At 47.4% G+C, this 23,687-nt stretch overlaps 1 protein-coding gene across 1 annotated transcript in view; it reads right to left on the reverse strand.

Annotated features, from left to right (window-relative positions):
* LOC130362863 (pulmonary surfactant-associated protein D-like) overlaps positions 1–9,955 on the reverse strand; it is a 73,818-nt gene extending 63,863 nt beyond the window's left edge. Inside the window, exon 1 of the mRNA XM_056567958.1 lies at positions 9,899–9,955. The gene's annotated coding sequence lies outside the window, so the exon portion shown is untranslated. The remainder of the gene's footprint in view (positions 1–9,898) is intronic.
* Positions 9,956–23,687: the final 13,732 nt, after the last annotated feature.

Consider the following 23,687-nt stretch of genomic DNA (forward strand, 5'->3'; position numbering starts at 1 on the left):
TTCAGCCCCAAACGCATTTTCACACACCTGCATCCTCAGGGGGCGTGTCATGTGGTGGTTGCCTCTACTATTTATATTATAGGCCAGCCAATGAAAATACATTATTATCTCCTCACCCACCTGCTGGTAATGATGCACGCAGTATAATGAGGCGTGTGACGGAATTCCGTGATTCTCAGGCGCCGACTGGGAGATGTAATCCCCTAACCGGATGTGCGCAACAGATGGGGATCCTGACCGGGAATACGCAAGAGGCCGCATAAAGCCGCCCCCAGCGTATTCTAGCAACGGGCATGTGACACGTGACATAACCGTAGTGTAGCGTGAGCGCCTCACCTCAGAACATCGCAACCATGGTTACGTATACAACTCTGCCTGGGACAATGGTGTTCGCAGCTAACGCATGTGCAGAACGAGAATGGGAGGACATAGAAAAAATAGAGTAAGAAAACTGCAGTGCAAGTGTATGTAACAGTGTGAAAGAAGAGTAAAAACAATGTGATCTAACAGTAATGTACATAAATTAAATTTTTTTTTTTTTTACTGTGAAATAATATCAGTCACTTTCCATCACAAAAGTGCATTTCAGGGCCTGCAATGGCACAGTGTTACACCAGTGCTACTCATATATGGTGTAACAGTAGTGTAAATTTGAAAAAAAAATAACCTTTTTTGGCTGTGAAATAAAATCAGTCAGTTTACAAAACACTTGGGAGTTTTTGGGCCTGCAGGGCTCAGTGTCACATCAGTGCAAGTCATATTTGGTGTAACAGTAGTGTAAATTTGAAAAAAATAAATAACCCTTTTTTGGCTGTGAAATAAAATCAGTCAGTTTACAAAACACTTGGGAGTTTTTGGGCCTGCAGGGCTCAGTGTCACATCAGTGCAAGTCATATTTGGTGTACCAGTAGTGTAATTTTGAAAAAAATAAATAACCTTTTTTGGCAGTGAAATAAAATCAGTCAGTTTACAAAACACTTGGGAGTTTTTGGGCCTACAAGGCTCTGTGTCACACCCAGTGCAAGTCATATCTGGTGTAACAGTAGTGTACATGTAACCAAAAAAAAACTTTTTTGACTGCGAAATAATATCAGTCAGTTTACTTCAAACTTGTGAGTTTTTTGGCCTTCCAGGGCTCAGTGTCACACCAGTGCAAGTCATATCTGGTGTAACAGTAGTGTACATTCAACAAAAAAAAAAAAAACTTTTTTGACTGTGAAATAATATTAGTCAGTTTTCTTCACACTTGGGAGTTTTTGGGCCTGCCAGGGCTCAGTGTCACACTAGTGCAATTCATATCTGGTGTAACAGTAGTGTACATTTAAAAAAATATATACAATTTTGACTGTAATAGATTGAATAGCAGTTAGTTGTCTGCAAGCGTGTGTGTCAGGCCTACAGCGTCTACTCTGCCAAATTCTGCCAGTGCACAGTGCTACTCATATCTGTTGTCACAGTAGCTTGCACGCATAGTACCACTAATTGAAAAAAAATGACAGGCAGAGGCAGGCCACCCCGCAGGGGCCGTCGTGGTCGTGGTGCTGTGATTCCCTTTGGCCCTAGAATAATGGACAGTGTTCAGAGGCCACGTACTCTGAACTCGCAAAGTTCTGAGGACATAGTTGACTGGCTAACACAGGACACCCAATCTTCTACAGCTTCCGCTCAAAACCTTGACGCACCATCTTTCTCCTCCTCCTCTAGCTTAGCTTCAGGCACCTCTCAAGTTACTACTCACCTGCCTGCCACCACCACCAACACTGGCACCACAGCCGCTTTACTTGATCCGTCAGAGGAGTTATTTACACATCAGTTGGAAGAAATGAGTGATGTGCAACCATTATTGCCAGAGGATGTAGATAACAGGGACATGTCTCAGTCAGGCAGCATTACACACATGGATGTACGGTGTGATTATGATGATGATTTACCTGCTGCTGCTTCCTTTCTTGAGTTGTGAGATACAAGTTAAGTGGTTGATGATGACGATGCATCCGTGGATGTCACGTGGGTGTCCGCTAGAAGAGAAGAAGAACAGGTGGAAAGTTCAGATGGGGAGACAGAGAGGAGGAGGAGACAAGTTGGAAGCAGGGGGAGGTTGTCGCAAGGAGCTAGTGGCACAGTCAGACCGCATGCATCGGCACCCGGGGTCAACCAGACAGCACGCCAATCAACGCATGCTGTTGCCACCACCAGAATGCCATCATTGCAGAGCTCAGCAGTGTGGCATTTTTTTTCTGTGTCTGCCTCTGACAACAGCGATACAATTTGCAACCTGTGCCAAAAGAAACTGAGTCATGGGAAGTCCAACACCCACCTAGGTTCAACTGCTTTGCGAAGGCACATGATCTCACATCACAAATGCCTTTGGGATCAACACATGAGTACAAGCAGCACACAAACTCAAAGCCGCCATCCTCCTCCTGGTCCAGCATCTTCAGCCACATCAACCACTGCTGTCCCCCTTGCCCCCTCTCAACCATCCGCCTCTCCGTCTCTCGCCTTGAGCAGTTCCTGCTCATCTGCCCACAGTCAGGTGTCTGTCAAGGACATGTTTGAGCGTAAGAAGCCAATGTCACAAAGTCACCCCGTTGCCCGGCGTCTGACAGCTGGCTTGTCTGAACTCTTAGCCGGCCAGCTTTTACCATACAAGCTGGTGGAGTCTGAGGCATTCAATACATTTTTAGCTATTGGGACACCGCAGTGGAAGGTACCTTTGCACAAAAGGCTATACCCAACCTGTACTTGATTGTGCAAAAGGAAGTAATGGCATCTCTGGCACACAGTGTTGGGGCAAGGGTCTATCTGACCACTGATACCTGGTCTGCAAAGCATGGTCAGGGCAGGTATATCACCTACACTGTGCATTGGGTAAACCTGTTGACAGCTGCCAAGCATGGAATGCGTGGCTCTGCAGAGGAGTTGGTGACACTGCCACGACTTGCAGGCAGGCCTGCTGCCACCTCCTCTACTCCTTCTACTCCATCCTCTTCCATAACCTCCTCGGCTGAGTTCTCTTCTACTGCTGCGTCTTGCTCCACATCAATGGCACCCCCCCAGCTCCCCAGGTGCTATTCCACATCCCGGATATGGCAATGTCACGCCATCTTTGGGTTGACTTGCCTGAAAGCACCGCACCAGCACTCCTGTCCGCCCGGAATGCACAGGTTGATCAGTGGCTGACTCCGCACCAACTGGAGATCGGCAAAGAGGTTTGTGACAACGGAACAAATTTGTTGTTGGCATTGAATTTGGGCAAGTTGTTGATATGTGTGTAATCTGATCGTACAACGCTTTGTGCAAAGGTACCAAGGCTTACAGGACATCCTGAAGCAGGCCAGGAAGGTGTGTGGCCATTTCAGGCGTTCCTACACGACCATGGCACACTTTTCAGTTATCCAGTGGCGAAACAAAATGCCAGTGAGGCACTTGATTTGCGACAGCCTGACACGTTGGAATTCAACACTCCTAATGTTCAACCGCCTGCTCCAACAAGAAAAAGCCGTTAACGAGTATTTGTATGACCGGGGTGCTAGGAGCTGGGAATTATTTTTGTCACGTTACTGGACGCTCACGTGCAATGCCTGTAGGCTCATGCGTCCTTTTGAGGAGGTGACAAACCTAGTCAGTCGCGCTGGAGGCACCATCAGCGACATCATACCATTTGTTTTCTTCTTGGAGCGTGCCCTGCAAAGAGTGCTGGATCAGCATGATGAGCATGAAGAGGAAGAGTTGTGGTCACCGTCACCATCAGAAACAGCCTTATCAGCATCGCTTGCTGGACCTGCGGCAACGCTGGAAGTGGATTGTGAGGAAGAGGAGTCAGAGGAGGAAGACCAACCACAACAGGCATCCCAGGGTGCTCGTTGTCACCTAACTGGTACCCGTGGTGTTGTACGTGGCAGGGGGGAAGAACATACTTTCCGTTAGATCACTGAGGACGAGGAACGGGACATGAGTAGATCGGCATCCAACCTTGCGCAAATGGGGTCTTTCATGCTGTCGTGCCTGTTGAGGGACCCTCGTATAAAAAGGCTAAAGGAGAACGACCTGTACTGGGTGTCCACGCTACTAGACCCCCGGTATAAGCAGAAAGTGCCTGAAATGTTACCTAATTAATACAAGGCAGAAAGGATGCAGCAAGTCCAAAATAAATTAAAAAGTATGCTTTACACAGCGTATAAGGGTCATGTCACAGCACAACGGGAATCTAACAGGAGAAGAGGTGAAAGTCATCCTCTTCCTCCCACGACCATGCCGGCAAGGAAAGGATGCTTTACAGACGTATTGTTGATGTTGAGGACATGCAGAGCTTTTTAAGTCCTTCGCATCGCCACAGCCCTTCGGGGTCCACCCTCAGAGAACGACTTGACCGACAGGTAGCAGACTACCTCGCCTTAACTGCAGATATCGATACTCTGAGGAGCGATGAACCCCTTGACTACTGGGTGTGCAGGCTTGACCTGTGTCCTGAGCTATCCCAATTTGCGATAGAACTTCTGGCCTGCACCTTCTCGCTGCCCTCTTTCGCCAAACCCCAGGCCTCATGGAAGCTAAATGAATCTCTACTGCTTGACGAACTGTGTCTTCGGGATCTCAGGTCAGATATCTCTCACTTTGCTCAAGATCATGCTCACGACACCTCTTCTCCCTTAATTAAGTGGGAAGCACTCAAATGCGTGTTACGTGGCACTTTAATGAGGCATGGGGCACGGCTCAAGAGGGCAGCTTCGGACAAGTTACACTCTCTACTCCAACAACTTCACAATTTAGAGATACAACACAAACGATCTCAGCTTGAAACGACCGTTCGCGACCTCCTCAAAGTACGCCAAGAACTTCTGGCGCTACTTAACACCAAACACAGGTACTATCGCCAACTCACAGGCAAATTGTTCTACACTTGGGGTAATAAGTCAGGCCGCCTCCTGGCGAGAGCCTTGATAGATAAAAAATCCTCCCTGTTCATTCCTGCTGTCCGGTCTACAACTGGACAGACCACATATCTCACTGCAGAGATTCTAGAGTCCTTCCGTTCTTATTACTCGACCCTCTACAACCTTCCTAAACCTTCGGGTCTCGATTCCTCACTCTCCTCCCTTCCCTCCCTTGCCCAGTACATGGCTGCCACTGCCCTCCCGCGCCTCTCCCCTGAGGTCATTACCACACTTGATGCTCCGTTCACCCCTGAGAAGCTGAACCTTGCCATCTCTAACATGCCCGCTGGCAAGAGTCCCGGGCCAGATGGCTACACAGCAAAATTTTTCAAGGTCCTCAGGGAGGAACTGACGACCCCCCTACTGTCCGCCTTTAATGAGGTCTTCGATGCCTCCCCCATCCCCCATTCCTTCCTCAGGGCCTTTATTACGGTAATCCCTAAGGAACGGAAAGACCCCCTCCTGTGCCCCAGTTACAGACCCATCTCTTTGCTGAACTTAGACGCCAAACTCTTTGCAAAGCTAATAGCTACTAGACTGGCCTGCCATATGGAATTCCTGATCCACCCGGACCAGGTCGGGTTCATTCGTAGTAGAGAAGCGAGAGATAACACTCTACGGGCCTTCGCTGCCATACATCATGCGCGCCATAGCAAAATACCTCTATTTCTGCTCTCACTTGATGCGGAGAAGGCCTTCGACCGGGTGGATTGGGAATTCCTAGTGGCCACCCTGTCTCAAATTGGTTTGGGTTCCTTAATGACACAACGCATCATGGCCCTATATAGATCCCCCCTAGCTCAAATTCGTATTAATGGCCAACTGTCCAAGCCCTTTGAGATTTGTAATGGCACGAGACAGGGGTGCCCTCTCTCCCCGCTCCTCTACGTACTATGTATGGAGCACCTGCTCGTAGCCATCCGTAATAACCCGGATATCAAGGGATTGCCCATGTCTCGTGACCATTGTAAATGCTCGGCATTTGCTGATGATGTACTATTATTCTTGTCCTCCCCGCTCACCTCTCTACCGTCCCTGCTCTCTACTATCTCTACATTCTCCAACTACAGTAATTATAAGTTGAACCCCTCTAAGAGTGAAGCCCTGAACATCTCCCTTGAGCCTCGTTTGGTCCAATCACTTAAGTCTCTATATCCCTTTAGGTGGCAACCGGTGTCTCTTAAATACCTAGGCGTTCACGTCCCAGCCAATCTAACAGCCACGTTCCGAGTCAACTTCCCTCCCCTGTTACAGATGTTGCGCTCGGACCTGGCCAGATGGGAGCGCAGAGACTTCTCCTGGCTGGGCCGTATTAATGTCTTCAAGATGGACGTGCTCCCACGCCTTTTGTATCTCTTTGCCTGTGTCCCCACATGTGTGCCTCGCACCTTCTTCCGAGAGGTAGCTGCGCTCCAGTCTGGCTTTGTCTGGGCCAACAGCCGTCCGAGAATAGCTAGAAAATTTTTATATAGACGTAAGACGGAGGGGGGGGGGGGGGGGGGGGGGGTTGGCACTGCCAGATTGCCTCTCTTACTATCTAGCGACAATCTTGGTCCGTGTCTTAGATAGCTTTCGAATCCAAAAAGGAAAGCAGTGGGTGACATTGGAAGGCCAGTCCTGTGGCCTGGCTCCCAGAAACCTACTATGGCTGCCGGATACCCTCTCCGCCATACGTACTTCCACTACCCTACCCCCCGTTATAGACTCGATAGCCCAAACGTACTCAACATACCTAACAAGATTACCTTTGTTCTCTCCAGATGGTCCTCTGGTACCCCTGTTTGGCAATAAATCGTTCCCCCCTGCACTTTCTGCCCCGACATTTCTTGCCCTGAAACGGATAGATAACCCCACATTCCATTCACTGCTACTAGCCAATAACCTTAAACCACTCCCCGACATTTTGGGAGACTCCCCGCACTCCATAATGCATTTGTTCCAATACAACCAGCTACACCACTTTTATGCCGCCAACAAGGACTCCCTCCTCCTTCACCGCCCACTCACCCGATTTGAGACCCTGTGTGTAACAGATGCGGCGGTTCCGCACGCGGTCAGGGTCTTATACTCCTTACTACTAGACGTGAACTCCTCTACCCCACTCCCCTTCCGCTCTGCCTGGGAGAAGGAGTTGGGCCGTACACTATCGGATGGAGAGTGGACGCGAGCCTTTAGGTTCTGTCACAAATCCTCGATTTCTTCTCGCGCACACGAAACCAATTATAAAATCATATCTCGGTGGTACAGAGTACCTGCTCTTCTTTCCTGCATGTATCCTTCGGTCCCAGATACATGCTGGAGATGCGGACACACAGGGGGAACCATGACACACATCTGGCTGACATGCCCGGGTCTTGATGGTTACTGGGCCTCGATTCTCCACACAATACATTCTCTCACTTCCCTCTCACTCCCGAAATGCCCATCTACATTACTGCTTTCCATCCTTCCTTCTGCAATACCCACTCCAACTGCGAAATTAACCCACTTCTTCCTGTTGTCCGCAAGGGCGGTCATACCACGATTATGGAAATCGTCTACTCCCCCGACGTATTCGGCCTGGCTCAAGGAAGTTTCTCAGGTGTGTCGCATGGAAGAACTGCTAGCGGACTCACAGAGCCAGCTCCTTAAATTCCAATTGGTCTGGTCTCCATGGCTACGATTTCTGTCCTCCTCGGAGTTTCAGACTCGGGGTATACCAGAGTGATTCGCCACAGGGGTTGGGGTGGATGTCCAGGCTCGAGAGGTATGTACACTACCGCAATCATTCTGTTTTCTTCCCTACCCGTTTTTCTCTCCCTTTTATCCTCCTTTTTGTCTTTGTCTTTCCCTCTCCCTCCCCCCCGTCCCATTACTGTTTCTCCACCCCCTCTCTGACCTCCTTTCTCCACCCATCTCCCTTACCATATAGCCCCTTACTTCTCGTCTCCCCCCCCAAACATGGATGTTACACTCTTAATACCCTTTCACATCATTGCTTCATGCTACATGTGACCTCTGTTTTTATTTCCCCCCTACTGATAACGTGTACGGTGAAGTGGACCCTGTCCCAACCCCATACCCTTCAACTCTCCCTACATTCTACTGAAAGTGTACTCGCTCCACCTTGATATCACCAACACCAGAGAGTTGCCTTTACCTTCATAGCTTCCCATTATGATGCATTGGGGGTGTATTGTATTGTATTGTATTTTACTGTTCCCGATGTTACTTGTACATGATATACGTATATCTGTGTTATTACGATACTTTAATAAATTTTACTTTAAAAAAAAAAAAGAACTTCTGGCCTGGCCCGCTTCAAGTGTCCTGTCAGAAAGGACCTTCAGTGCAGCAGGAGGTATTGTCACTGAGAAAAGAAGTTGCCTATGTCAAAAAAGTCTAGATTACCTCACCTTTATTAAAATGAATGAGGGATGGATCCCGTAGCGACTGACAGTGGGGGATACATAAAAAAGGCCTGATGAGATGAGCTGCCTTGGGCTAAAAATGGTCCACACGCTGCTGTATTTTACCTCTGAATGCCGGATGACTTGCTTGACTTATCCGCCACCAACTAAGGTTCAAGCCACAATGTTTTAGGGCACTTTCTGCCTGGGAAACAAACATAAATTTTTATAGCCGCTGCTACAGCAGTGGCTGCAACAATACCTAGTTTTTCAGCCATGTGTACATGCATAATTTTTCTGGCCTCTGGTGCTGCACTGTTGCTTCAAAAACCAAACCAAAAAAAAGGCACGTAACAGAGATTAAACTGATAGGATTAGTAGTACTTAACACACCACTCCTATCTGGTGGCACATTACTTTGAACGCGCAGTGCCCAAAATTTGAAGTAGGAGGTCCAAGCAAGCATCTTTTTACATCTCCCGGTTCCTAAAATCAATGCCATATACACGTCCCCTAATAGGGGACGTAACAGGGATTAAACTGATAAGAATAGAACTACTTAACACACCACTTTGATGTGGTGGCACATTAGATTGCACGCGCAGCGCCTCAAATTTGAAGTAGGAGGACCGACCAAGCATCTTTTTCCATCTCCCGCTTCCTAAATTCAATGCCATATACATGTCCCCCAGAGGGGATGTAACAGGGATTAAACTGATAAGAATAGAACTACTTAACACACCAATCTGATGTGGTGGCACATTAGATTTCACGCGCAGTGCCCCAAATTAGAAGTAGGAGGTCCAACCAAGCATCTTTTTCCGTCTCACAGTTCCTAAAATCAATGCCATATACACGTCCCCTGATAGGGGATGTAACAGGGATTACATTTAAAGGAATAGTACTACTTAACACACCTTAAGCACGTTATTCCAAACAATTTAGGAATGTTAGGCGATTTATGCCCTTTATGGATTAAAACCAGACTCTGCATCAACTATGTAATTTTCCATGGGAGTTTTTCCATGGATCCCCCTCCGGCATGCCACAGTCCAGGTGTTAGTCCCCTTGAAACAACTTTTCCATCACTATTGTGCCCAGAAAGAGTCCCTGTGGGTTTTAAAATTCGCCTGCCTATTGAACGGAAAATTTTATGTTTGCGTCATCACTACTTGTGACTAAAATCTACAGTGAAACCTTTAGGTCAGGTGCAATTTGTATTAATGCTGTGGTTTTTCTATGATGACTCATATTCACCATAGAGCCTGGGTTGTCAACCTATCCTTCGCCTAGTTAAAAAAATTTTTTAGCTGTTCCCTAACTCTGTGTTTCTCAACCAGGGTGCCTCCAGCTGTTGCAAAAATACAACTCCCAGCATGCCTGGACAGCCTTTGGCTGTCCGGGCATGCTGGGAGTTTTAGTTTTGCAACAGCTGGAGGCACCCTGGTTGGAAAACACTGCATTAGATGAGAAGACCAAAAACCAAAAAAAGGAAAGTAAATAAACGGCAAATATTTCCTGATTATTAAATGCATCAGTTGTTCTTAACAATAGAAGGTAGAATCAGCTCACCCTGTTGCCGAGATATTGAGCACGGAGAAGATGTGGACTGCACCTGAAGACAATATGAAAAAGCACAAACACTCGGTTGCAGATCCAATGGTCGATTTTATTCACATATATATACAGTGGTCCATCAACATACGATGGTAATTCGTTCCAAATGAACGATCATTAGTTGAAACCATCATATGTTGAGGGATCTGTGCATTGTAAAGTATAGGACAGTGGTCTCCAACCTGCGGACCTCCAGATGTTGCAAAACTACAACTCCCAGCATGCCCGGACATCAAACAGGCGGTCCGGGCATGCTGGGAATTGTAGTTTTTCAACATCTGGAGGTCCGCAGGTTGAAGACCACTGGTATAGGAGTTTATACAGTACTCACCTGTCCCTGCTGCTCAACGCTGCCCTGGATGTCGCCCTCCATCGCTATCGCCATGTCCCCGGATCGTGAGTGACACACACCGGACCACACAGGGCACCTTAAATGGCTATCCGGCAGCAGCTGAAGCAGTCAGCGCTGCCGGATAGCCATTTATGCGATGGCCCCGACATAAAAAGGCATCGTATGTTGATGCTACCTTCAACATGCGATGGCCTCTGAGAGGCCATCGCATATTGAAATTATCGTATGTCGGGGCCATCATAGGTCGGGGGGTCACTGTACATGAATCACAGGTACGTGGCAGGATGTAACTCTTCACATCCTGCCACGTACCTGTGATTTATGTAGTTATATATGAATAATGACGACCATTGATTCTGCAACCGAACTGGAGTGTTCGTGCTTTTTCATCAGTTGTTCTTGTTATATATTCTGCATTAGTGTATCAGTTAATTCACCATAAAAAAAAGAGTAACAAAAAATCACAATGCAGCACATTGTAATTAGAGATGAGCGAACTTTTAAAATATTAGATAAGTCCGATTTGCCGAAATTTCCGAAGAACATTAGTTTCGGTCTGAATTTATTTGCGGTGAATCTGTATTAAAAACAGCAATTTCGGGTCTACAGAGAGGCTCAATAGGGGTGTAGAGCATTTTGCCTTGTCCTAACACGCATAGGGAGTGTGCTGTGTTAGTGAAATAATACTGTTATTCAGTATGACATGCAGATTACAGGCATTGCTATTAGAATCACTTCCGCAGAGCGTTGATGGGAGACCATATAGTGTCAAAACTGAAGAGAATAAAGAGATTTTTATGTAATTTTAATTTCATTTAATTTTAATTTATTTACATTTTTGGAGTACCCATTCTAGAGAGCATCGAGCTGGCGGTCATCCGCCAGGCAAGATTCCACCTGTTCCAGCCCCTGCCTCTCAGCGTCCCCCTGACTATGAAAGTGCAAATGTTTCATTTAATCAGTTATGGTTTATTGTTATCGATCCAAGCTGTTTCATTGGATTTTTGTGAAAAGTCCACAGGTAATATGACGTACACAAACATTTAAAAAAAAATTGAAATCTAAGATTTTGAAATTGAAATTTAAGATTTTGAAATTGAAATGTAAGATTACACTCCCAAGTTTTAAGGGGGTCTAAATGCTCACTGTACCTCTTATTACATTACGCAAGGGGTACACAGGGGTGGCTGCTGTGTCAGCAATTCTGACATAAATGCAAAAAAATAAATACCCACATGTGACCCCATTTTGGAAACTACACCCCTCATGTAATTTAATGTAATAAGGGGTACAGTGAGCATTTACATCCCACAGGTGTCTGACAGGCTCTGTAAACGCACATGGCCCCCGACTTCTATTCCAACCAAATACTCTCTCCAAAATTCCATTGTCGCTCTTTACCTTCTGAGCATTGTAGTGAACCCACAGAGCACTTGATGTCCACACATGGGGTATTTCCATACTCAAGAGAAATGGTGTTACAAATTTTGGGGGACATTTTTACCTATTACCCATTTTAGTAAAAAAAAAAAAAAAAAGAACATTTTCACATCCAACTTCAACGCAAAGTCGTCAAATACCTGTGGGGTGTTAAGGCTCACTGTACCCCTTGTTATGTTCCTTGAGGGGTGTAGTTTCCCAAATAGTTTGTCATGTGGGGTGTTTTTTGCTGTTCTGGCACCATGGGGGCTTCCTAAATGAGACATGTCCCCCAAAAATAATTTCAGCAAAATTTGCTTTTCAAAAGCCCAATGTCGCTCCTTCCCTTCTGAGCCCTCTAGTGCATCCACAGATCACTTTACATTCACATATGAGGTATTTCCTTACTCAAGATAAATAGGGTTTCAAATTTTGTGGGACATTTTCAACTATTACCAGTTGTGAAAATTAAAAATTTGGGGTAACATCAGCATTTTTCATTTTAACGTCCAACTTTATCGAAAATTTGTCAAACACCTGTGGGGTGTTAAGGCTCACTGTACCCCTTGTTATATTCCTTGGGGGTAGTAGTTTCCCAAATAGTTGCCATGTGGGGTGTTTTTCCCAGTTCTGGCACCATGGGGGCTTCCTAAATGCGACATGCCCTGCAAAAACCATTTCAGCAAAATTCGCTCTCCAAAATCCAATTGTTGCTCCTTCTCTTCTGAGCCCTTTAGTGCACCCACAGAGCACTTTACATCCACATATGAAGTATTCCCTTACTTGAGAGAAATTGGGTTACAAATTTTGGGGGCTTTTTCTGCTTTTACCCCTTGTAAAAATAAAAAATTATCTGTCTATAAGAACATGTTAGTGTAAAAAATTAAGTTTTTGAATTTTCGCCTCCACTTTGCTGCTATTCCTGTGAAACACCTAAAGGGTTAATGTTATGCCGAGCGCTCCGGGTCCCTGCTCCTCCCCGGAGCGCTCGCGGCGTTCCCCTCTCTGCAGCGCCCCGGTCAGACCCGCTGACCGGGAGCGCTGCACTGACACTGCCGACGGGAATGCGATTCGCATAGCGGGACGCGCCCGCTCGCGGATCGCATCCCAATCCACTTACTTGTCCCGGTCCCCGGCTGTCACGTCCTGGCGCGCGCGGCTCCGCTCCTTAGGGCGCGCGCGCCAGCTCTCTAAGATTTAAAGGGCCAGTGCACCAATGATTGGTGCCTGGCCCAATCAGTCTAATTAGCTTCCACCTGCTCCACGTCCATATAACCTCACTTCCCCTTCCCTGGTTTGCCGGATCTTGTTGCCCTTGTGCCTAGAGAAAGCGTTTCCTGTGTTTGCCATACCAGTGTTTCCAGACCTTTTGCTATCACCATTGACTACGAACCTTGCCGCCTGCCCTGACCTTCTGCTACGTCTGACCTCGCCTCTGTCTAGACCTTCTGTCCCACGCCTTCTCAGCAGTCAGCGAGGTTGAGCCGTTGCCGGTGGATATCACCTGGTTGCTACCGCCACAGCAAGACCATCCCGTTTTGCGGCGGGCTCTGGTGAATACCAGTAGCAACCTAGAACCGGTCCACCGGTACGGTCCACGCCAATCCCTCACTGACACAGAGGATCCACATCCAGCCTGCCGAATGCTAACAGTAGATCTGGCCATGGATCCCACTGAGGTGCCGCTGCCAATTCTCGCTAACCTATCCATGGTGGTCGCCCAGCAATCCCAACAGATCGCCCAACAAGGTCAGCAGCTGTCGCAGTTGACCGCCATGCTACAGCAACTTCTGCCACAGCTACAGCAGCAACCATCTCCTCCGCCAGCTCCTGCACCTCCTCCGCAGCAAGTGGCCGCTCCTAACCTCTGCTTGTCCCTGCCGGACAAATATGATGGGGACTCTAAACTCTGCCGTGGTTTCCTGTCTCAATGTTCCCTACATTTGAAGATGTTGTCGGACCAATTTCCCACAAAACGGTCAAAGGTGGCTTTCATGGTTAGTCTCCTGTCTGGGAAGGCCTTGTCATGGGCCACACCGCTCTGGGACCGCAACGATCCTGTCACTGCCACTGTTCAGTCCTTCTTCGCTGAGGTTCGTAGTGTCTTCGAGGAACCAGCCCGAGCCTCTTCTGCCGAAACAGCCTTGCTGAACCTGGTCCAAGGAAATTCTTCTGTAGGCGAATGCGCCATCCAATTTCGTACCCTCGCCTCTGAATTATCTTGGAACAATGAGGCCCTCTGCGCGACCTTTAAAAAAGGCCTATCCAGTAACATCAAGGATGTGCTGGCCGCACGAGAAATTCCTGCCAACCTGCATGAACTTATCCATTTGGCCACCCGCATTGACATGCGTTTTTCTGAAAGACACCAGGAGCTCTGCCAGGAAAAGGACCTTGATCTCTGGGCACCTCTCTCCCAGTATCCTTTGCAATCTACCCCTGTGCCTCCCGTCGAGGAGGCTATGCAAGTGGATCGGTCTCGCCTGACCCATGAAGAGAGGACTCGCCGCAGAGATAAAAATTTGTGTCTGTATTGCGCCAGTACCGAACATTTCCTAGTGGATTGCCCTATTCGTCCTCCACGTCTAGGAAACGCACGCACCCAGCTCACGTGGGAGTGGCGTCTCTTGGTATGAAGTCTGCTTCTCCACGTCTCACTGTGCCCGTGCGGATTTCTCCTTCTGCCAACTCCTCCTTCTCAGCTGTGGCCTTCTTGGACTCTGGTTCTGCGGGAAATTTTATTTTGGCCTCTTTTGTTAATAGGTTCAACATCCCTGTGACCCGTCTCGTCAAGCCGCTCTACTTTTCCTCGGTCAACGGAGTAAAATTGGACTGCACTGTGCGTTTCCGCACAGAACCCCTGCTTATGAGCATTGGACTGCATCACGAAAAAATTAAATTTTTTGTTCTGCCCAACTGCACCTCTGAAGTCCTCCTCGGTCTGCCATGGCTCCAACGCCATTCTCCAACCCTTGTCTGGACCACCGGGGAGATCAAGAGCTGGGGTGCTTCTTGCCACAAAAAATGCCTCACGTCTGCTCCTAGTCCCGTCAGTCAAACCTCAGTGACTCCTCCTATACCAGGTCTCCCCAAGGCCTATCAGGACTATGCCGATGTTTTTTGCAAAAAACAAGCAGAGATTTTGCCTCCTCATAGCCCCCTTCCTGGTAACACTCTGCCCCGTGGCAAGCTTCACCCTCTGCCCCCCCTCCCCATTCCCACTTCTTCTGGACTGTCTGCCATTGATGAATTTACCCAGGACTTCTCTGTCTTCCAGAAAGAAACTCAAGAGTCGCTCCCAATGGCCTCGTCTCATGTGAAACGACAAGCAGACAAAAAGAGGGGGAGATCTAAGGGGGGGGGGGGTACTGTTACGCCGAGCGCTCCGAGTCCCTGCTCCTCCCCGGAGCGCTCGCGGCGTTCCCCTCTCTGCAGCACCCCGGTCAGACCCGCTGACGGGGAGCGCTGCACTGACACTGCCGACGGGGATGCGATTCGCATAGCGGGATTTTCATTGATGGGGTCCATTATGGGGTATTTATAACATGAAGACCCTCAAATTCACTTCAAAACTGAACTGGTCCCTGAAAAATTCTGATTTAGAAATTTACTTGAAAATTGTTAAAATTGCTGCTGAACTTTGAAGCCCTCTGATGTCTTCCAAAAGTAAAAACATGTCAACTTTATGATGTCAACGTAAAGTAGACATATTGTATATGTGAATTAATATATCATGTATTTGGTATGTCTATTTTCCTCACAAGCAAAGAGCTTCAAAGTTATAAAAACGCAAAAATTTCAAATTTTTCATGAAATTTTTGAATTTGATGCAAGTATCAACAAAAATTTACCTCTAAAATAGAGTAGAATACGTCACAAAAAAGAATCTCGGAATGAAATTAATAAATACAAGCATCCCATAGTTATTAATGCTTAAAGTGACAGTGGTCAGAATTGCAAAAAATGCTTTGGTCCTCAAAGGGGTACTCCCGTGGAAAACTTTTTCTTTTAAATCAACTGGTGCCAGAAAGTTAAACAGATTTGTAAATCACTTCTATTAAAAAATCTTAATCCTTCCAGTACTTTTTAGGGACTGTATACTAAAGAGAAATGCATTTCCTGTGATGTCCTGACCACAGTGCTCTCTTCTGACCTCTGCTGTCCATTTTAGAAACTGTCCAGAGAAGCATATGTTTGCTATGGGGATTTTCTTCTTCTCTGGACAGTTCCTAAAATAGACAGCAGAGGTCAACAGAGAGCACTGTGGTCAGGATATCACAGGAAATGCATTTCTTTTTTGGATTTCTCTTTAGTATACAGCCCCTAAAAAGTACTGGAAGGATTAAGATTTTTTAATAGAAGTGATTTATAAATCTGTTTAACTTTCTGGCATCAGTTGATTTAAAAAAAATTTTTTCCATGGGAGTACCCCTTTAAGGTAAAAATGGGCTTGGTCCCCAAGGGGTTAACCATAACAAACAGATAAAAAATTATAAAAGTCAAGTGGATGTTTCAACAGGATAGCCAAACGTAATGTGAACAGACCCTAAGTCCTCTGGCAGATCCAGATCAGCTCTGCTTGGGACTAAAATCCACAGTGAAACATTTTGGTCAGGTGCAATTTGTATTAATGCTGTGATTTTTCTATGACGACCCATTTTCACCGTAGAGCCTGGGTTGTCAACCTATCCTTCGCCCAGTTAAAAATTCTGTTAAGCTGTTCCTTAGCTCCGTGTCTCCAAACCAGGGTGCCTCCAGCTGTTGCAAAACTACAACTCCCAGCATGCCTGGACAGCCTGATGGGATGATGGGAGTTGTAGTTTTGCAACAGCTGGAGGCACCCTGGTTGGAAAACACTGCATTAGAGTGAGACAATCAAAAACCAAAAAAAAAAGGGAAGTAAATAAACGGCAAACATTTCCTAACTATTAAATGCATCAGTTGTTCTTAACAATAGAAGGTAGAATCAGCTCACCCTGTTGCCGAGATATTGAGCACGGAGAAGATGTGGACTGCACCTGAAGACAATATGAAAAAGCACGAACACTTGAGCTCGGTTGCAGATCCAATGGTCGACTTTCTTCACATATATATACATGAATCACAGGTACGTGGCAGGATGTAACTCTTCACATCCTGCCACGTACTTGTGATTTATGTAGCTATATGTGAATAAATTCGACCATTGGATCTGCAACCGAACTTGAGTGTTCGTGCTTTTTCATCAGTTGTTCTTGTTATAATATATATTCTGCATTAGTGTATCAGCCAATTCACCATAAAAAAAGAGTAACAAAAAAAAAATGTGAAAAATTTGATTCGGTCGATTCGCCAAAATTTCAGAATTTTTTTTGTTTCAGGCCGAATTTATTTGCAGCAAATCTGTATTAAAAAAGGCTATTTCTGGCCTACAGAGAAGCTCAATAGGGATGTAGAGCACTTTGCCTTGTCCTAACACGAATAGGGAGTGTGCTGTGTTAGTGAAATAATGCTGTTATTCAGTATGACATGCAGATTACAGGCATTGCTATTAGAATCACTGCCGCAGAGTGTCGATGTGGCAGCAGAGAGACCATATAGTGTCAAAATTGAAGAGAATAAAGAGATTTTTTAATGTAATTTTTATTTTATTTTATTTAATTTGAATTTATTTACATTTTTGGAGTACCCATTCTGGTGAGCATCAAGCTGGGGGTACTCTGCCAGGCGAGATTCCATCTGTTCCAGCCCCTGCTTCTCAGTGTCCTCCTGACTATGAAAGTGCGAATGTTTCATTTAATCAGTTTTGGTTCATTGTTATTGCTCCAAGCTGTTTCATTGGATTCTTGTGAAATTTCCACAGGTAATATGAAGTAGACAACCATAGGGCTTCAGTCTTGAAAATTTTACATCGATTTTTTCAAATTGAAATGTAAGATTTTGAAATTGAAATTTAAGATTTTGAAAATTAAGATTACACCCCCAAGTTTTAATGTCCTGGGCCCCAGCGTGTGGTAACAAAGGACTAAATGTAACAAAGAGTTGCGTTTCACATGGCAGCACAATGACAGAGCCTAGGGGTGGCATCAGTATGAGGAGACCATACAGTGCATGAATGACTGCCTGGAGTTTGTGGCAGCATGAGGAGACCATATAGTGGCTGAATATCACAGCCTGGAGGTGGCTGAAGCATGAGGAGAACATATAGTGGCTGAATGGCACAGCCTTGAGGTGGCTGAAGCATGAGGAGACCATGTAGTGGCTGAATGGCACAGCCGGGAGTTTGTGGCAGCATGAATAGACCATATAGTGTCTGAATGACATAGCCTGGAGGTGGCTTAACCCATTAAGGACCAAGGACGTACAGGTACGTCCTTGGTCCTGCTCCCGTGATATAACGCGGGGTTACACGGTAACCCCGCATCATATCACGGCGGGCCCGGCGTCATAGTGAAGCCGGGACCCGCCGCTAATAGCGCGCAGCGCCGATCGCTGCGCCGCGTGCTATTAACCCTTTAGCCTCGTGCTCAGAGCTGAGCCGCGCGGCTAAAAGTGAAAGTAAAAGCTGTCGGTTAACTCAGTGGGCTGTTCGGGATAGCCACGGCGAATTCGCGGCATCCCGAACAGCTTACAGGACAGCGGGAGGGCCCCTACCTGCCTCCTCGCTGTCCGATCGCCGAATGACTGCTCAGTGCCTGAGATCCAGACATGAGCAGTCAAGCGGCAGAATCATCGATCACTGGTTTCCTATGAGAAACCAGTGATCAATGATAAAGATCAGTGTGTGCAGTGTTATAGGTCCCTATGGGAGTTATAACACTGCAAAAAAAAAGTGAAAAAAAAAAGTGAATGAATATCATTTAACCCCTCCCCTATTAAATGTTTGAATCACCCCCCTTTTCCCATAAAAAAAAAAAACAGTGTAAATAAAAATAAAAATAAACATAAATGGTATCACCGCGTGCGGAAATGTCCGAATTATAAAAATATATCGTTAATTAAACCGCTAGTCCAAAGTCCAAAATAGTGCATTTTTGGTCACATTTTATATCAATAAGTCCTATCAATACAAAAATGGTACCGTTTAAAACTTCAGATCACGGGGCAAAAACTGAGCCCTCATACCGCCCCATACACGGAAAAATAAAAAAGTTATAGGGGTCAGAAGATGACAATTTTAAACGTATTAATTTTCCTGCATGTAGTTATGATTTTTTCCAGAAGTACAACAAAATCAAACATATATAAGTAGGGTATCATTTTAATCGTATGGACCTACAGAATAAATATAAGGTGTCATTTTTACCGAAAAATGTACTACGTAGAAACGGAAGCCCCCAAAAGCTACAAAACTGCGTTTTTAAAAATTTTTTGTCGCACAATGATTTTTTTTCCCGTTTCACCGTAGATTTTTGGGCAAAATGACTGACATAATAACAAAGTAGAATTGGTGGCGCAAAAAATAAGCAATCATATGGATTTTTAGGTGCAAAATTGAAAGAGTTATGATTTTTTAAAGGCAAGGAGCAAAAAACGAAAAAGCAAAAACGGAAAAAACCCGATCCTTAAGGGGTTAAAGGAGATGTCTGGTGCTCTTTTCTCTTATTTTATCCATTCTGGGCTGAAAAATAAAAGAAAACAAATTTTCTCTTACCTGCCTAGGCTCCCCCGGTGCTTCAGTACAGGTGTTCGGTCCCCGGGCTGTATTCTTCTTACTTCCTGTTAGCCCGACACGTCACACAGAGCTTCAACCTATCACCGGCCGCAGCGACGTCTCACCTCGGCGAGTGATAGGCTGAAGCTCCGTGTGACGTGCCGGGCTAACAGGAAGTAAGAAGAATACTGCCCGGGGACCGAACGCCTGTACCGGAGCACCGGGGGAGCGTAGGCAGGCAAGAGAAAGCTTATTTTCTTTTTTTTTGCAGCCTGGAATGAATACAATAAGAAAAGTGAGCATCGGACATCTCCTTTAAGCAGGAGGAGACCATATTGTGGCTGAATGGCACAGCCTGGAGTTGGCTGAAGCATCAGGAGACCATATAGCGTCTGAATGGCACATTCTAAAGTTGGCTGAAGCCATAGGCGTGCGCACGGGGTGTGCCGGGTGTGCCCAGGCACACCCTAATCCAGTGACGGTGCGGCCCGCACCGGGTGACACCAAGACGCTCCGCAGCACCCCCCATCTGTGCCCGACCGTCCTTCACCAGCCCAGACCCCCCCCCCCCTGTGCGGTGCGCCTGTCCGTCAGGCGTACCGCACAGCGCTGTCTCCTGCTCCTGTTTGTGCCCCGCCCCGCTCCGGCTCACCTTCAGTTGGTCCGGTCATGTGACGGCGCGTTACTGCCGTCACATGACCATCAGGACGTCACGCTGTATTCAAGGACGCCCGCCCCAGAGCGTGACGTGACGGTACGCGGCTCGCAGGATTACCGCGCTGAGTGAGTGAATGTTATTTCAATCTGCCTACTGGGTCTGGGGGGAGGGGGTTAATCTGGGGCACCGTACTATCTTCCTACAGGGGGGGATAGGGTTAATCTGGGGGGTACTGCATTCCTACAGGGGGGGAGAGGGGGTTAAACTGGGGGGTACTACCATCCTACTGGGGGGGGGGTCATCAGGGGGTACTACCTTCTAACAGGGTGGGGGGATAGGGTTAATCTGGGGGGTACTGCATTCCTACAGGGGGGGAGAGGGGGTTAAACTGGGGGGTGCTACCATCCTACTGGGGGGGGGTCATCAGGGGGGTACTACCTTCTAACAGGGTGGGGAGATAGGGTTAATCTGGGGGGTACTGCATTCCTACAGGGGGGAGAGGGGGTTAAACTGGGGGGTACTACCATCCTACTGGGGGGGTTAATCTGGGGGTAATACCTGCCTGCTGGAGGGAGGGGGTTAGTCTGGGGGTTACTACCTGCCTGCTGAGGGGAGAGGGTTAATCTGGGGGTACTACCTGCCTGCTGGGGGGAGGGGGTTAATCTTCGGTACTACCGGCCTATCGGGGGGGGAGGGGGTTAATCTGGGGCCCCGAGAAGGCAGGTAGTACCCCCAGGTTAACCCCCCCCCCCAGTAGGATGGTTGTACCCCCAGATTAACACCCCCCCCAGTAAGAAGGTAGTACCCTCAAATTAACCCCCTCTTCCTGCCAGTAGGAAGGTAGCACCCCCACATGCTGGTGGCCTCCATGTCTATTTTGCTTTTGTAGGGAACTGTACTGCACCTAATGTGGCGAATTATACCGCACCTAATGTGGGGGAACATACTGCACCTAATGTGGGGAACTATACTGCACCTAATGTGGGGGAACTATACTGCACCTAATGTGGGGAACTATACTGCACCTAATGTGGGGGAACTGTACTGCCAACCTAATGTGGGGGAACTGTACTGCCAACCTAATGTGGGGGAACTGTACTGCCAACCTAATGTGGGGGAACTGTACTGCAAACCTAATGTGGGGGAACTGTACTGCCAACCTAATGTGCGGGGACTTATACTGCACTTAATGTGGGGGAACTATACTGCACCTAATGTGGGGAACTATACTGCCAACCTAATGTGGGGGAACTATACTGCACCTAATGTGGGGGAACTATACTGCACCTAATGTGGGGGAACTATACTGCACCTAATGTGGGGGAACTGTACTGCACCTAATGTGGGGAACTATACTGCACCTAATGTAGGGGAACTGTTCTGCACATAATGTAGGGGAACTGTACTGCACATAATGTGGGGGAACTGTACTGCACTTAATGTAGGGGAACTGTACTGGTGCAGTACAGTTCCCCCACATTAGGTGCAGTACAGTTCCCCCACATTAGGTGCAGTACAGTTCCCCCACATTAGGTGCAGTACAGTTCCCCCACATTAAGTGCAGTACAGTTCCCCCACATTAGGTGCAGTACAGTTCCCCCTCATTAGGTGCAGTACAGTTCCCCTTCATTAGGTGCAGTACAGTTCCCCCACATTAGGTGCAGTACAGTTCCCCCACATTAGGTGGCACCTAATGTGGGGGAACTGAACTGCACCTAATGTGGGGGAACTGTACTACCAACCTAATGTGGGGGAACTGTATTGCAAACCTAATGTGGGGGAACTGTACTGCCAACCTAATGTGCGGGGACTTATACTGCCAACCTAATGTGGCGGGACTTATACTGCACCTAATGTGGGGGACTATATACTGCACCTAATGTGGGGGAGCTATACTGCACCTAATGTGGGGGAACTATACTGCACCTAATGTGGGGGAACTATACTGCACCTAATGTGGGGGAACTATACTGCACCTAATGTGGGGGAACTATACTGCACCTAATGTGGGGGAACTATACTAACTGTGTGCGTATATATATATGCACGCGCGCAGCGTGAGTTTGTGCTTTAGGGTGCACACCCTAATGCAATAGGCTGCGCACGCCTATGGCTGAAGCATGAAGAGACCATATAGTGGCTGAATGGCACAGTCTGGAGGTGACTGAAGCATGAGAGACCATATAGTGGCTGAATGGCACAGCCTGGAGTTTGTGGCAGTGTGGTGACCCACAGTGATCTTGGGACCACGGGGTGTAGTGGTGTAAGTGGATGGGGCAGATCGTATTAACCCCAGTGGCAACATTAGGATGTTCGGGATGCCAGAGTGGTTTTTGGGTGCCGGAACCACACGATGGATATCTCCACTATTCCAATGGCTAGGTGGTGAAAGGAGAGTCCACAACCAAGTTATGGTTTAACAGAGGTTTTACTGAGTTAAGACAGGTGTCATCTTCACAGCTAGGCCAGAATCCCAGATAGTTGGCCAGGAACACAGAAGGACCTCGCAGCTGGACACTAGCACTAAGATCTCTGGTTTTTGCTGTTCCTCAGCCCCATTATATAGAGGGGGGCTGAGCCAAAGCCCATTGGTCAAGCTGCAGGTCATGTGTTAAGTTGGTGCCCTCTGGGTAACATCATGTGACATAAACATAACATGTGACATCTCACAGGTCCTTTAGATGACCTCTCACAGGTCCTTTAGACTGACTATGCATTGATACACTGACTACAATTCTATTAAATTAAATGACAGTATAGTAACAGCAGGGGAGACACTGCAGGAGAGCCCCAAGTCACTGAGGGACTCAACCTGACAGGGCCTAAGTAAAGTGCAGGACCATGTCCTGTACTGGGACATCACAGCAGCACGAGGAGACCATATAGTGTCTGAATGTATCAGCCTGGAGTTGGTGGAAGCATGAAGAGACCATATAGTGGCTGAATGGCACAGCTCGGAGTAGGCTGAAGCATGAGGAGACCATATAGTGGCTGAATGGCACAGCCTGGAGTTGGCTGAAGCATGAGGAGACCATATAGTGTCTGAATGGCACAGCCTGCAGCTGGCTGAAGCATGAGGAGACCATATAGTGGCTGAAAGGCACAGCCTGGAGGTGGCTGAAGCATGAGGAGACCTTATAGTGTCTGAAAGGCACAGCCTGGAGTTGGCTGAAGCATGAGGAGACCATATAGTGGCTGAATGGCACAGCCTGGAGGTGGCTGGAGCATGAGGAGACCATATAGTGGCTGTATGGCACAGCCTGGAGGTGGCAGCAGCGGCATCAGGAGTCCTGAAGGTGACCCGGTGATAGAGTGGTGCGGTGCATGGCAATATCAGTACCCAGTGACGAAGGGGGGTGAAAAAAGGTCTGATGCAGATGAATGTTTGTAACTGGGGAGCAGCACCTTAAATCTGTTTGGCACTATCCATATCCGTGAGGTGTTGGTGTGGCACCATGGTCAATCTACTCTGATGCATCAAGCATTGGTGGGTGGAAATCCTGGCTGATCTGTGTCTGATTCATCTTCCCAAAGGGCCGTCTCTCCACATTTTTCGTGGACAGACGAGTTCTCCTTGGGGGGACTATGGCCCCCGACGCACTAAACACCCGCTCTTATGGCACACTACTGGCAGGACAGCTTTTCCAGGGCAAACTCTGCTAGTTGCAGCCACAAATCAAGT

Source organism: Hyla sarda, chromosome 3 (assembly GCF_029499605.1).
Source record: "Hyla sarda isolate aHylSar1 chromosome 3, aHylSar1.hap1, whole genome shotgun sequence".
Classification (NCBI taxonomy): domain Eukaryota; kingdom Metazoa; phylum Chordata; class Amphibia; order Anura; family Hylidae; genus Hyla; species Hyla sarda.